Source organism: Dipodomys merriami, unplaced genomic scaffold, assembly GCF_024711535.1.
Source record: "Dipodomys merriami isolate MVZ:Mamm:240054 unplaced genomic scaffold, mDipMer1.0.p SCAF_3, whole genome shotgun sequence".
NCBI lineage: Eukaryota > Metazoa > Chordata > Mammalia > Rodentia > Heteromyidae > Dipodomys > Dipodomys merriami.
Genome location: NW_027204492.1, coordinates 74,488,838 through 74,501,477, shown reverse-complemented (window position 1 = coordinate 74,501,477; position 12,640 = coordinate 74,488,838). Strand labels below are relative to the sequence as shown.

General features: G+C 38.2%; 1 protein-coding gene and 1 long non-coding RNA gene across 3 annotated transcripts in view; one reads left to right on the top strand and one right to left on the bottom strand.

The window, feature by feature from the left end:
• Positions 1-2,819: 2,819 nt before the first annotated feature.
• LOC138840293 (uncharacterized) overlaps positions 2,820-12,640 on the bottom strand; it is a 240,599-nt gene continuing 230,778 nt past the window's right edge. For both annotated transcript variants that reach the window (XR_011376059.1, XR_011376060.1), the window contains exons 5-6: positions 11,705-11,936; positions 2,820-3,653 (exon numbers count right to left, since the gene is read on the bottom strand). This is a non-coding gene — a long non-coding RNA (uncharacterized lncRNA). The remainder of the gene's footprint in view (positions 3,654-11,704; positions 11,937-12,640) is intronic.
• Positions 11,742-12,640, top strand: part of Hdac8 (histone deacetylase 8) — a 265,953-nt gene continuing 265,054 nt past the window's right edge. The window contains exon 1 of the mRNA XM_070040341.1: positions 11,742-11,770. The gene's annotated coding sequence lies outside the window, so the exon portion shown is untranslated. The remainder of the gene's footprint in view (positions 11,771-12,640) is intronic.

Sequence of the window (12,640 nt, the reverse complement as noted above, 5' to 3'; positions counted from 1 at the left end):
AATGGTTACTTCCTTTTGTTGTTGTTTTAGAAAGGATTACATTTATTTATAAGATGTGCAACTTATAACACAAAACACAGAACTAGACAAATTTCTTAAGCATATAATTACAGATTAAATTAAATGGTAAAAATAAATGAAACTGAAAAGTCTATTACCTAGAGCTGAATAAGTGACACACAGAGAAAAAAAAAGGAATCTAAGATAAGAAATATTAGGGCTGGAGATAGTGGTAGAGTGCTTGCCTAGCATGGGCAAGGCTCTGGATTCTAATCTCATTTCAACATATGGTTACTTCTTAAATAGCAGCTACTATGCAAGGCCAAATGGTTCATAAGCCAGATGCCTAAGTAGAAGACTGCAATTATACAAGAGAAGGCCTGTGTCTTGTGATTAGATCTTTTGTGTCAGAAACAAAACCTGGGCTTGGGATGTTAATGTAAGAGGCACAACACATGCCTTTTAGAGTCTGAATGTGACATAACTGCACATATATTTGAAGACTGCCAATTCTTTGCACATACTTACTTGGTATATGGAATACAGGAAAAGCATGTTTTTTGGTTTTTTTCTTTTTTTGTGAAAATACTGTACAGAGGGGTTACAATTTCATGGGCAAGATAGTGAGTACATTTTTTATCAAGCATTGTAGCCTCCTCCTTTGTTTACCCTTCCCATCCCTTCCCATCCTCCCCCCCCCCCCAAGTTGTAAAGTTCCTTTTTGACATGACAACTTGTACTTCTCATTGTTGCAACAGGTCCACTTGTATCCTTATTTAAATGACTTGTTTTTCCCCTTCCCTTCCACAAATTATACCAACATCAAATACAGTAAAAGCAGGGGTTATACTGTGGGGGAGGGACATACAAAGCAACAAAGAAATAATCTTATAATTGCGTTAGAAACAAATGCATGAAAGAAAAAAAACATTTAAAATACATATCTTAGGATTCATTTTCCTAACATCACCTTATCTGACCTTTTCTGCTTGACTCATACATATACTAGATATTGCAAATAAGGGAAATCATGGGACCTGTGTTTCTTTGGGCTTGGCTTACTTCACTTAATATAATTTTTTCCAAGTCTTTTCATTTCCTAACAAATGGGGCAATGTCATTCTTTCTGATGGAGGCATAGAATTCCATTGTGTATATATACCACATTTTCTTGATCCATTCATCTACTGAGGGGCATCTGGGTTGGTTCCATATCTTAGCTATGGTAAATAATGCTGCAATAAACATAGTTGTGCTGGTAGCTTTAGTGTGGTCTTGTTTGTAAACATTTGGGTAAATGCCCAAAAGTGGGACTGCTAGGTCATAGGGGAGCTCTATGTGGAGTCTTTTGAGGAACCTCCGTACTACTTTCCAAAGTGGTTAAACAAGTTTACACTCCCACCAACAATGCAGTAGGGTTCCCTTCTGTCCACATCCCCTCCAGCATCTGTTGTTATTAGAGTTCTTGATTTTTGCCATTGTAACTGGCGTGAGGTGGTATCTCAATGTTGTTTTGATTTGCATTTCTTTGATGGCTAGGGAGGTTGAGCATTTCTTCATGTGTCTATTGGCCATCCTTCTTTCTTCTTCAGAGAAGTTTCTCTTTAAGTCATTAGCCCACTTATTTATTGGGCAGTTGTTTCTTTGAGGATTTATTGTTGGGGGATTTAATTTTTTGAGTTCCAAGTATATTTTAGATATGAGACTCTTGTCCATTGTATGGCTAATGAAGATCTTCTCCCAATCCGTGGACTTTCTATTGATCTTGCTAGCTATGTCCTTTGCCATGCAGAAGCTCTGGAGCTTTATGCAATCCCATTTGTCCAACCTTTCTTTGATTTGTTGTGAGGAAAAGCATGTTTAGTAAAACTAGTAAACTTCTTGGATTGTAATGTTTCTCCAGCTGTTTAATATAGAGTGTTTTGACTTATTTAGAAACTAAAGTCATTAGTTTCTGCTGCTTTTTAATAAACAGTTGGAAGTGATGGAGAGGATATTGATGTAATATTTATTACTGTCCTTATGGAACTTTGATTTTATCAGAGAGAAAGAATAAGAAACAGTAAAATGTTCATAGTGTTGAAAGACAGTAAGTGCTTTAGCCAAAGTAATGCAGGGGGTGTGATGCCTAACTGTGGCATGTGCCAATTGCATGTGCTCAATAAATGCATATCTCAAATTTTTCCCATAGCCTAAAATTTCTTCTTAAGGCCTTTTTGTGAAGACTGTGGAACCTAGCATGATATCCTCCCAGTCTGAATTTGAGGACTGGTAGATCTTCCCTACCTATCACACTCCCCTAAGTAGAAGATGAACTGAGGTACCTTCTGTAGTCTAACTGTACATCTTAGAACTTGGGGATTATGACTCCATGGCAAGGAAACAGCAGCCATAGTGTCTCATGCTTCCCTGTGATTACTCATTATGCACCCCATGACACACACTTAGAAAGATGAAGTCTCATCTTTTAACTTCTCAGTTGTTTAGCTTGTACCAGGTAACCACATGTTTTTTCTGCTTTGCAGTGTCATGGACTCTCTGTGGAAGGTTTTGTTCTTCCTTCTGCAACAACTAGGGAGTTAAGCTTCTGTCGTTTACATTTGTATGATAGAGAATTGCCCGTTAGAAATATTTTAGTGATAACTTTTTAAAGTAACAAACCTATGCTTCTATATATCAACTGAATACAAAGTGCATTTGAAGAAAGCAGAGAATTTTTTAATGAATAGAAACATTAGTAAATAGTTGTATATTATGTTAATTACATAATAACAGCTTCTTTCAAACATTAGTCTATGTGAGATTACATCGGAGTTGAAAAGAGCAGAAGAGCTAGTAATCTAAGAACAAATGATTTATATTCCCCATCATTTTCATTCTCACCTTTGTCTAGTAGGATCTTGTAGACTTATAGTGATCCTACATTCTAATTAAAGCTTGGAGTTCCTTGGACTCCACAACATGTCCTAATAGAATCATCAGAGAGGGAGCCTAAGAATCGGTGTTTTTAAATGTTATTTAATGATGCTAATACATATCCATGGATAGAAAATACTGCCACAATCCACAGACATATAGTACATATTTTCTCTTTGTAGTAATAAGCTAGGAGTGATAAGATTGGGTGGTAGAAAATTCTCAGAACCCCTGGGATTGTTACAGATAGCAGCTGGGGTGCCTTATAATATGCTTATAATGCTTAGGGCCTATATGTTGCCTACAGGCCTTTTTCTGTAATATCTCTTTTCTGTGCATTTAAGCAGTCTATTTCTCTCTAAAATAACCTTCTGCCTCTTTTATTTATTCATTATTTATGATTAATTTTTCTTATTTATTTGAGTCTGAAGTTGGAATCCAGGATCTCACACATGCTAGGCAAGTACTTTACCACTGAGTTACAGACTCAGCCCAACATCACACTTTTATTATACTGGAAATGGAGCTCGCAATTTTACTCCTCATTTCTGCTCATTATTGATGCTTTACCACTTGAACCATTACCTCCAGTCTTGATTTTTGCTGGTTATCTTGGAGATGGGAGAGTCATTATGAACTTTTCTGCCCAGACGGACTTTGAACCTTGATCCTCTTGATTTCAACTTCTTGAGTAGCTAGGGTTATAAGTGCATGACCCACCCTCAGCAAATTTATACCTAAAAAAATGTAAAGGTGATAACTTTACACTTTTTAATGCCCATTTTATTCTAGTGGCATATAAGTGTTTTATGTAATTATATGTTAATTGTATATTACAGATAATGGATATTACATATATATATATATATATATATATATATATATACAGATGGATATATATAATTTAAGATCGACTTAAATTTTTCTGTTATCCACAGTCATCAGATTTATTCTTTCAACTAACTATACAAACTTGTGAAGTTTCTCTGCCATGATAGGCCATTATGCATCCATTTCCACATTTGGATTCCTTTGAGTTTTCCACTTGTGACTAATGCTGCTATAAACACTCTTGCACATAGGACTTTTTTCTTTGATTGAATTATTTTCTTAGGATATACTCCTAGCAATAGGATTATGGGTTAGAGGGCATTGACACTTTTATGACTGACTCTCAGTATGTCTTGCTAGATTGCCTTTCACAAAGACTGAATCAATTCACTCATTACATTAAAGGGGGTTAATCTGTACTCACAGCTACAGAGTTTTTATTGCCTTTCAGACCAGGGATTGATGCTTCTCGCAGTGGGCTCCTATGACATGATTTTCTTTTACTCTATGGTAAGGGATTCCAGGGGAGATTAAATTCTCTGTTGATGTGGAGTCTGTCCTGAATCATGTACTTCAGTCAGAATACTGTCAGCTTCTAGTTGATGCCATCCTTGTTTTTACCATGATGGCAGACATTGAGACTCATAGCATTAGAAGCATCATACTGTGGAAAAAGTAGTGCATACTGCCAATGACTTGTTTCTTCAAGAACAGGTAGGTAAACATGTGATTTTTCTCAAAGAAAAATGTATAAAGCTAAGCTGACTGCATTCCAAGCTCCTCACTAAAAGCCTAAGTCTCTTTCTTACGCTTTTTTATCCATAGCTCTTTGCTGGGCTTTCTTTATAGTGGCTCTAACCTCTGTTTGCAAAAGAAGTGCACTGTAGGATGACATTTGTCTTTTGTTGTATGTGTCTGTTTCTTAAAAAAAAAACTATTATATGTAAGCTAGTATGACAATATGTGCCTATATTCCTAACACTCAGAAGGTAGAAACAGGAGGATTGTAAATTCCAGATCAGCAAACAAACAAGCAAAAAACATTTCTTAAAAATTGTAAAAACACAGTTTGGGAATGTGACTCAGTGGTAGAGTGCTTGCCTAGCATGCAGGAAGCCCTGCGTTTGATTCCTCCGCACCACATAAACAGAAAAAGCCAGTAGTGGCACTGTGACTCAAGCAGTTGAGTACTAGCCTTGAGTAAAAAGAAGCCCAGAAACAGTGCTCAGGCCCTGAGTTCAAGCCCTGGGACTGGCAAAAAATAAAAAATAAATTTAAAAATATCGTAAAACATTTATGTATATATTTAGTACTGCTTGGGCCAAGTCCAAGGCCTTGTGCACATTAGCTAAGTGTTCTTCCATTGATCTCATTTTATTTTGTTTTTTATTAACATGTGTTAGGTGTATTAATGGAGTTCCATGTGATATTCCACACAGGCATACAGCTTGCACTGATAGAATTTAATCTCCCTTTATCAGCCTTCCTCACCCCATGTATTTTTTTATTTGTATTAGATGGTGAAGTTGCCTGGAACTTAAGAAGTGTTATGCTTTCTTCTGAAAAGCCTTTAAAGCATGGCATTAGCATCGTATTTCCAATTCCTGATCATACTTCTTTTGTAGCTTTAAGGGCTGAAAGCACTCCTTTCTGGTCTATTAGAAAAAAAGCACATTTAGATTTAGTTTTGCTTGGCTTTTACTGCTTACTTATAGGAAAATATTAAAGTGAAACTTTTATTTCTATATTTTTTATTATCTTCTTGAATAATCTCCCAGAATATTAACCACATTAAAAAAGACTAACTTCTCACTGGGCACTGATATCCCAAGACTGTAATCCTAACTACTCAGTAAGCTGAGATCTGAGGATCACAATTTGAAACCAGATGGGAAGAAAAGTTTGTGAAACTGTTATCTCCAATTAACCAGTAAATTGCTGGAATTGGAATGGTGGCTGAAGTGTTAAGATTGCTAGCCTTCAGGGAGATAGCTAAAGGAGTGTGTCCAGGACCTGAGGTCAAGCCCCAGTACTGGTACCTAAATAAATAAATAAATAAATAAGTAACTTTCTTGAACATGTTCCAAATATTGTCTAACAGCAGGATCAAAGAAGGAAATAGTGTGTGTGTTATCCACAGGAAAAATGTGTAGCAGGTATTTGTTTCTCAGCCACTGTAAAAGGATACAAAAGAAAACCATCCAGGATTTTCTAGGACAGTTCTAATTTTCAATATTCTGGATTGCTATCAGTCTGTGTCTGAAAATGTGACCACTTTGAGACATAGATTAGATTTAGAAAGATTATGATCTTTTTCTTTTAAGTTGGCTTCTAAAGATTAGTGATTAAACACAAGATAAAAGAAGTCAAGCTGAAATAATACTAGAAAGTTTCAGATGAAAGTCCCACTAAGCAAATCTCTAAGTATTAGTATTTATCTGTTATAAACAGATGTGTCACATTTAATTAACTATCACTTTATATTTATCTTAAAATAATTTTAAAATAGCCAGGCATCAGTGGCTCCAACCTGTAATCCTTGCTACTCAGGAGGCTGAGATCTGAGGATCACAGTTCGAAGCCAGCAGGGGCAGAAAAGTCCTGGTAAGACTCTTAGCTCCAAAAGCCAGAAGCCAAGCTGTGGCTCAAAGTGTTAGAGCACTAGCCTTGATCAAAAGAGCTCAGTGACAGTGCCCAGGCCCTGAGTTCAAGCCCCACAACGGACAAAAAAAGAGAAAATTTAAAATAGTTTTTAAATTCTGAAGGGTAGTGCAAAGACATGTTTAGAAAGTCATGTTCATAACCCAGCACCTGTAACTCATGCCTGTAATCCTAGCTGCTCAGGAGTCTGAAATCTGAGGATCAAAGTTTGAAGCTAGCTGAGTTAGAAAAGTCTGAGACTCTTATTTCCAATTAAGTAGATCTATGGTTCAAATGGTAGAATATCAGCCTTGAGTGTAAAAGCCAAGGGAAGTGAGAGGCCCTGAGTTCAAGCCCCAAACCATATTTGTCATTTTGGACATTACCCTCATCCATTCCTGGCTAAGTAGCTTAGTAGCCAACTAACTGGTAATGGAGAAAAGGCTATGAGTTATACTAACCAGGATTTTGCTTGGTAGGATTTGTAATTTTTTTTCCTTTCCCATGTGTTTTCCCACCTGTAAAACCAAACAGACAACCCTTGGTGCAGATGATACCATGTTGGCAAAGGATCCCGCATCTGGCATCTGTACTCTTCTATATGACAGTGCTCCCAGTGGTATGTTTGGCACCATGACCCACCTCTCCAAGGCAACTGCCACCTACATGCAGGAGTTCCTGCCCCACAGTAGCTATCCCATGCAGTGAAAAATTTGAGCTTTCTTGGTTGATTATGCATGGAATTGAAATTCTAGCCCCTGATCACTCCCCTGGGCCCCTTTCAGCCCCATTCCTTCCAATAAGAAAAAAGTCTTCTGGTAAACTAACTGCTTTAGAAGAAGAGAACCTTACTTGGAGATTTACCTACAGTGTGCATAAGCTCACCCAGGCCTTCAAATACTGCTTCTAATTTGTTCACAGTTTATAAAAATCTGCATGTGTTTTTATTCTGCAGAGAATGTTACCAACTTATTTTCATAACTCCCATTTGGGGAACAGGAATTAATATTTAACTTATTCTTCATAGTTGATGGTTGTTATATGTAGTTTTATTATCTATATGAGTGGTGGGTGCTTTGGGACATTACTTCTAGTAAGTGGACTTTTAAGTTGTTGGATTTTACATTGCTGTAAATTAGAACTATCTACTAAGTGCCTTTTCCTAAGAAAAGAAAATACCAGAGTTCAGGCCCCACGACCGACAAAAAGAAAAAAAAGAAAAAAAGAAAATACCAGATCATAATCTCCGGGCTGGGAAGGTGGCTCATTGGTAGAGTGCTTGCCTTGCATTCATGAGGCCCTGGGTTCAATTCCTCCGCACCACATAAGCAGAAAAAAGCCAAAAAAGCCCCCCCTCAGATCATAATCTCCTTCTTCACTTACAGGTTGCCTTATTCTAAGTGATAAAATAGTTTCTCTGTAGAATTGCCTATTGTTTTCCTTTCTGTCTCTGTCCATGATGCCTACCCCCTCTTTTTGATGGTCAATGCAAGCTGAGCCAGGAAATGTTGTACTGACACTTTAAATCACCTTTTATGAAGATTTTTGTTACTCAGAGCAGAACATGTACAATAACCTAGAGCAAGAGATTCGGGAGCCCATTTCCAGACAGGAAGGGAAAGATGAGAAGATATGTGGGCAGTGTTACACGCATAGGGCCATAGGTACCCACCATGGACTGCTCCTTGCAGATAGCCTTGCCCCAAATCCTTGCCTCTGAATCCCACACAGCACAGAGAATGGAAGCATCCATCTTCAACAAAGAAAATCCTAGCAGTCCAGTCTGTAACTGCTCTACTGATCACTTTTCTTGTACTTTTTGTCTCTGACTCACTTAGCTACTCACTTTCTACAGCCAACCAATCAGCCCCTCTCAACTGCCTCCAAAAACTATTCTTAAACTCTTCCACTTATATATTCACTTTTAGAGCTCATGTCCCTGTATCTCATGGTATTTATGTGTGTGTGTGTGTGTGTGTGTGTGTGTGTGTGTGCGCGCACATGTGCAATAGTTAAGTAGAATGTAACTAGTTGTGACAAGACCATGTGTCTGTGAGTACATTTGTTAGACTGAGTAAGTATGTGAGTATGAGTGTGGCAAGTGAACTGAGCAGGGCAGAACTCTGGCTTACACGCACAGGCAGTGGAAGGGTGCTCCAATAGTCTTTTCTGGTCTCAGGCATAGAAGACTTGCTTGGCACAACATTTCTCCTACTTTTCTTTCTGATTTGTTGGTAGTGATAGCTAATTTCCCTGTTTTCACTCAGATAATTTCCTACTTGAATCCCCTAATTTCCCTTGGATTTGTAAGGCTTTTCTCCAAGAACGGGAATAGGAGTAGATGGGCAGAAGATTCTATAAACACTTTTTCCAAAACCAGTAGCAATCCTCTGAATGCACTGAACATAGATAGATAGAAAACAGATGGTGGAAACAAAAAGAGGATGGCACACCTTTTAGTACCTTTCTCCAAGCACACAGAAATACACAGTAAGATTACTTTACTCATGTAACTGTAACCCCTCTGTACAGTATCTTTACAATAAAAATATTAAAGATATGCTTTGTATAAAAAAAAAGAAATACACAGTAAGTACTTTTCTTATTCATATTTTTCTGGTCACTTTTGAAGAGATTAATCAAGTCTGAAATAGTTTGTCTTTTCATTGGCTGTAAGTATGCTCCAGTCACCGGAGGTACATCTGGAGTGACACAGGTGAGAACCACCACTCCTTCCTGCACTCATTTGTCTGGATTGACACTGATGGCTACACCTCTCTGGGTTTATTTTACAAATGTCTCTGTGACCCCAGGCCATGCTACTTAACCTTTCACAAAACTCTACAGGTTCCTTTTAAATTTATAATACTTAAAAAGCATGTTGGAATTTTTTAAGTCATTCATGTTTTAAAAATAGAATAAAGATTTAGAATTTGCAATTAAATCAAGTTTGGTGCCAGTGTACAAAACCATGTGTTTTTGTGATTAGAGCTTATTTTGTGGATTTATTTAACATACTCTAATTATACAATTGAGGCAAAGCTCATTAGCTGAAACAAATTTAAATAATTTTAATATGTATTGTATATTATACATTTTTGTTCAGATATATACCCAAACTAGGCTCATAAATTTAAACAGGCTTATTGATGTCTTAAGTGGAAAGGTTATGTTAATAGGATAAGGTGGATTTTTACTCAGAATTTCAGTTGGGCCCAAATGCTGCTTCTAAGCTACTGGAGGGTACTTAAAACAGTTTATTTTCCTAAATACTATAAATATTTCTATAATCTTATATATAACATTCACTGGCCATTATATAATAAAAATGGGTTAGCTAATTCCATTTTACTACATTCTGGAGATTTAATACAATTGGAGAGGCAAGAATTGTCATTTGTTTTTTTGATGGGCGTGAGGCTTGAACTCAAAGCTTGGACATTGTCCCTGAGCTTTTTTGCTTGAGGCTAGTACTTTTCCACTTGGGCCACAGTTCCACTTCCAGCTTTTCAGTGGTTAATTGGAGCTAAGAGTCTCACAGACATTTCTGCCAGGCTGCTTCAAACCACAGTCATCAGATCTCAGCCCCTGAGCAGCTAAGATTACAGGCGTGAGCTACCAGTGCCTGGATAAATCTGATTTGAAAGTTTGCCTCAAAACAATCAGGTTGGATGCCAGTGGCTAACACATGTAATCCTAACTACTCAGGAGGCTGAGACCTGAGGATCACAGTTCAAAGCCAGCCCAGGCAGGAAAGTTTGTGAAACTCTTATCTCCAATAAACTACTCAGGAAAAAAAAAAAAGCCAGAAGTGGTGCTGTGGCTCACGTGATACAGAGCTAGCCTTGAGCACAAAGAGGCTCAGAGATGGTGCCCAGGCTCTGAGTTTAAGCCCTAGAACAGGAAACAACAACAAACAAACAAATAAGAAATGTGTTGAAACCCTTTCAGTAGTAGTATGGGGGAAAGGAGAATGATAGTTTCCAAAATATTAAGGGATATTTGGAATACTAAGGAATAATAGTTCTTAAAACTACCAATATTTGAGTGCTTATCAAATGACATAGGCATAATCTCATCTCATCCTCACAGTCACCAACAGTGATACTGTTGGCACCCCAATTTTACAGACAAGGGCATGGAGGTATTGAAAGTTAAAGCATATTTTTCAAGTTGGATCAGCTCATAAGTGGTGGAGCTGGGATTTTAACCCATGTAGTCTGGATCAAGAGTTCACATTTGTAGCAACTACATTCTTTGGTAAAGACACTAGTGGGTGGTGTGAAAACAAGATTAGCTTTTAAAGCATTGGTGGACAGATTATAAAATGAACAAAGAAATTGGCCAAAATGGTAGTGACATTTTTTTGCTTAGCAAGTTTCACTCTACCATTTGAGCCATGCCCCTAGTCCTTTGTTTTAGTTTGTTTTTTTTCCCCAATAGGATTTCACATTAACTTTGCCCGGGCCAGCTTTGAATTGTAATGTTTTTGCCTCCGCATCTGGAGTAACAGGGAACACAAGCTTATGCCACTACACCAGGCTAGTTGATTTTTTGATTGTTTTGTTTTGTTTTGCATTTTTTTGGTCAGTCATGGGGCTTGAACTCTGGGCCAAGGTGCTTTCCCTGAGCTTTTCAGCTCAAGGTGAATGCTCTACCACTTGAGCCATAGGGCCACATCTGGTTTTCTGGTGGTTAATTGAAAATAAGGGTCTCATGGTCTTCCTGTCCTGGCTGGTTTTGAACCACAATCCTCAGATCTTAGCCTCCTGTGTGGCTAGGATTACAGGCGTGAACCACAGGTGTCCCGCTTTTTTTTTAAGCAGTCTTGGGGCTTGAATCCCTGGGCACTGTACCCAAGCTTCTTTTGCTCAAGTCTAGTACTCTACCACTTGAGACACAGTATCGCTTCTGGCTTTTTCTGCTTATGTGGTACTGAGGAATGGAACCCGGGGCTCCATGCATGCTAGGCAAGCACTCTACCACTGAGCCAGGCTATTTTTTGACATAAAGTTTCACTAACTTTTTCCCATTCTGGCCTCAAACATTCATCAACCTGTCTCCACCTGTTAGCTAGAACCACATGCCTATGTCCCATGCCTAACCTGGTAGTGACATTTTAAAAAATTATTTATTTGGTTTGTGGTACCAAGGAATCAAACCCAGGACCTCATGCATACTAGGCAAGCACTCTGCCTAAGCACATTCCCAGCCCTGGTAGTGCTCCTTTAATGTGTTAACTTTTCCTCTCATCTGCTTCTGCCAGCAAGTGAAAGCAGGGGAGAAGATTAAAAATAATTGGTCCAGTTCAACTTACCTGGCTTTGCAGGTTCCAGCATTACCTTTCGAAACAATGGTTGAAGAAAGCAAGATCATCAGCTTGGTAAGCCATGATTCAGCTGGCTTCCTCTGAGGACTTTAGAAGGAATTTTTTCATGGTTTCAGGACTACATAGGTATTAAGCATGTAGAAAATTGAGATTGGAGACTTGCAGCATGATCTGTACTATCTTCATCATGAGCAAGGCTCCAGATCCTTTATTAGATTTGCTGCAGGTACAAGGAGTCAGTTTCAGAACATTGTGCATCAACTTACCTTTTTGTAAGATTAAATTATCTTGCTACATTTTGTGCTGTTCTAAGATACTGGTTCCAGTTGAGAAATAATACTCCTTCATTGAAAAGTTTGGCTGTCTCTCTAGATGTTAAAGAAAGAACACACACACACACACACACACACACACACACACACACACACACACACACACACACACACACACACACACACACACACACACACACACACACACACACACCTATGTCCAGTTTATCTGATTACCATGCAGAATTTAGAATGTTAATTGCTCTTCTGTATCCTGCCCAGCTCCTTCCACAATGCCTAGCCCAGAAGGCCCAAAACAAGTCTCATTACCTACTTACACTGCTAATATGTCATCATTTCACATTTCAGTCATTTCCTAGAGCCCCATGGACTCTTTTCCCCCCATCTATGAGTGTGTGAAGTTCTCTTTTGTCCTTTTAAAAGCAAAGCTGGGCTCTGATATCCCCTCACACTACTTCCTTTCACAATCATATTACTTCAAAAAGGAAGCTACATATAAGGGTGAGTGCTTCATTTCTTAACCCTTGCATTCTGGCTTCCTCTCCTACCTCTGATTCCACCCACCCCATAGAGCACCAGTGAACATTTTTTATTAGCTCTTCCTCCTTGAAATACCTCTACTGATTCCTGG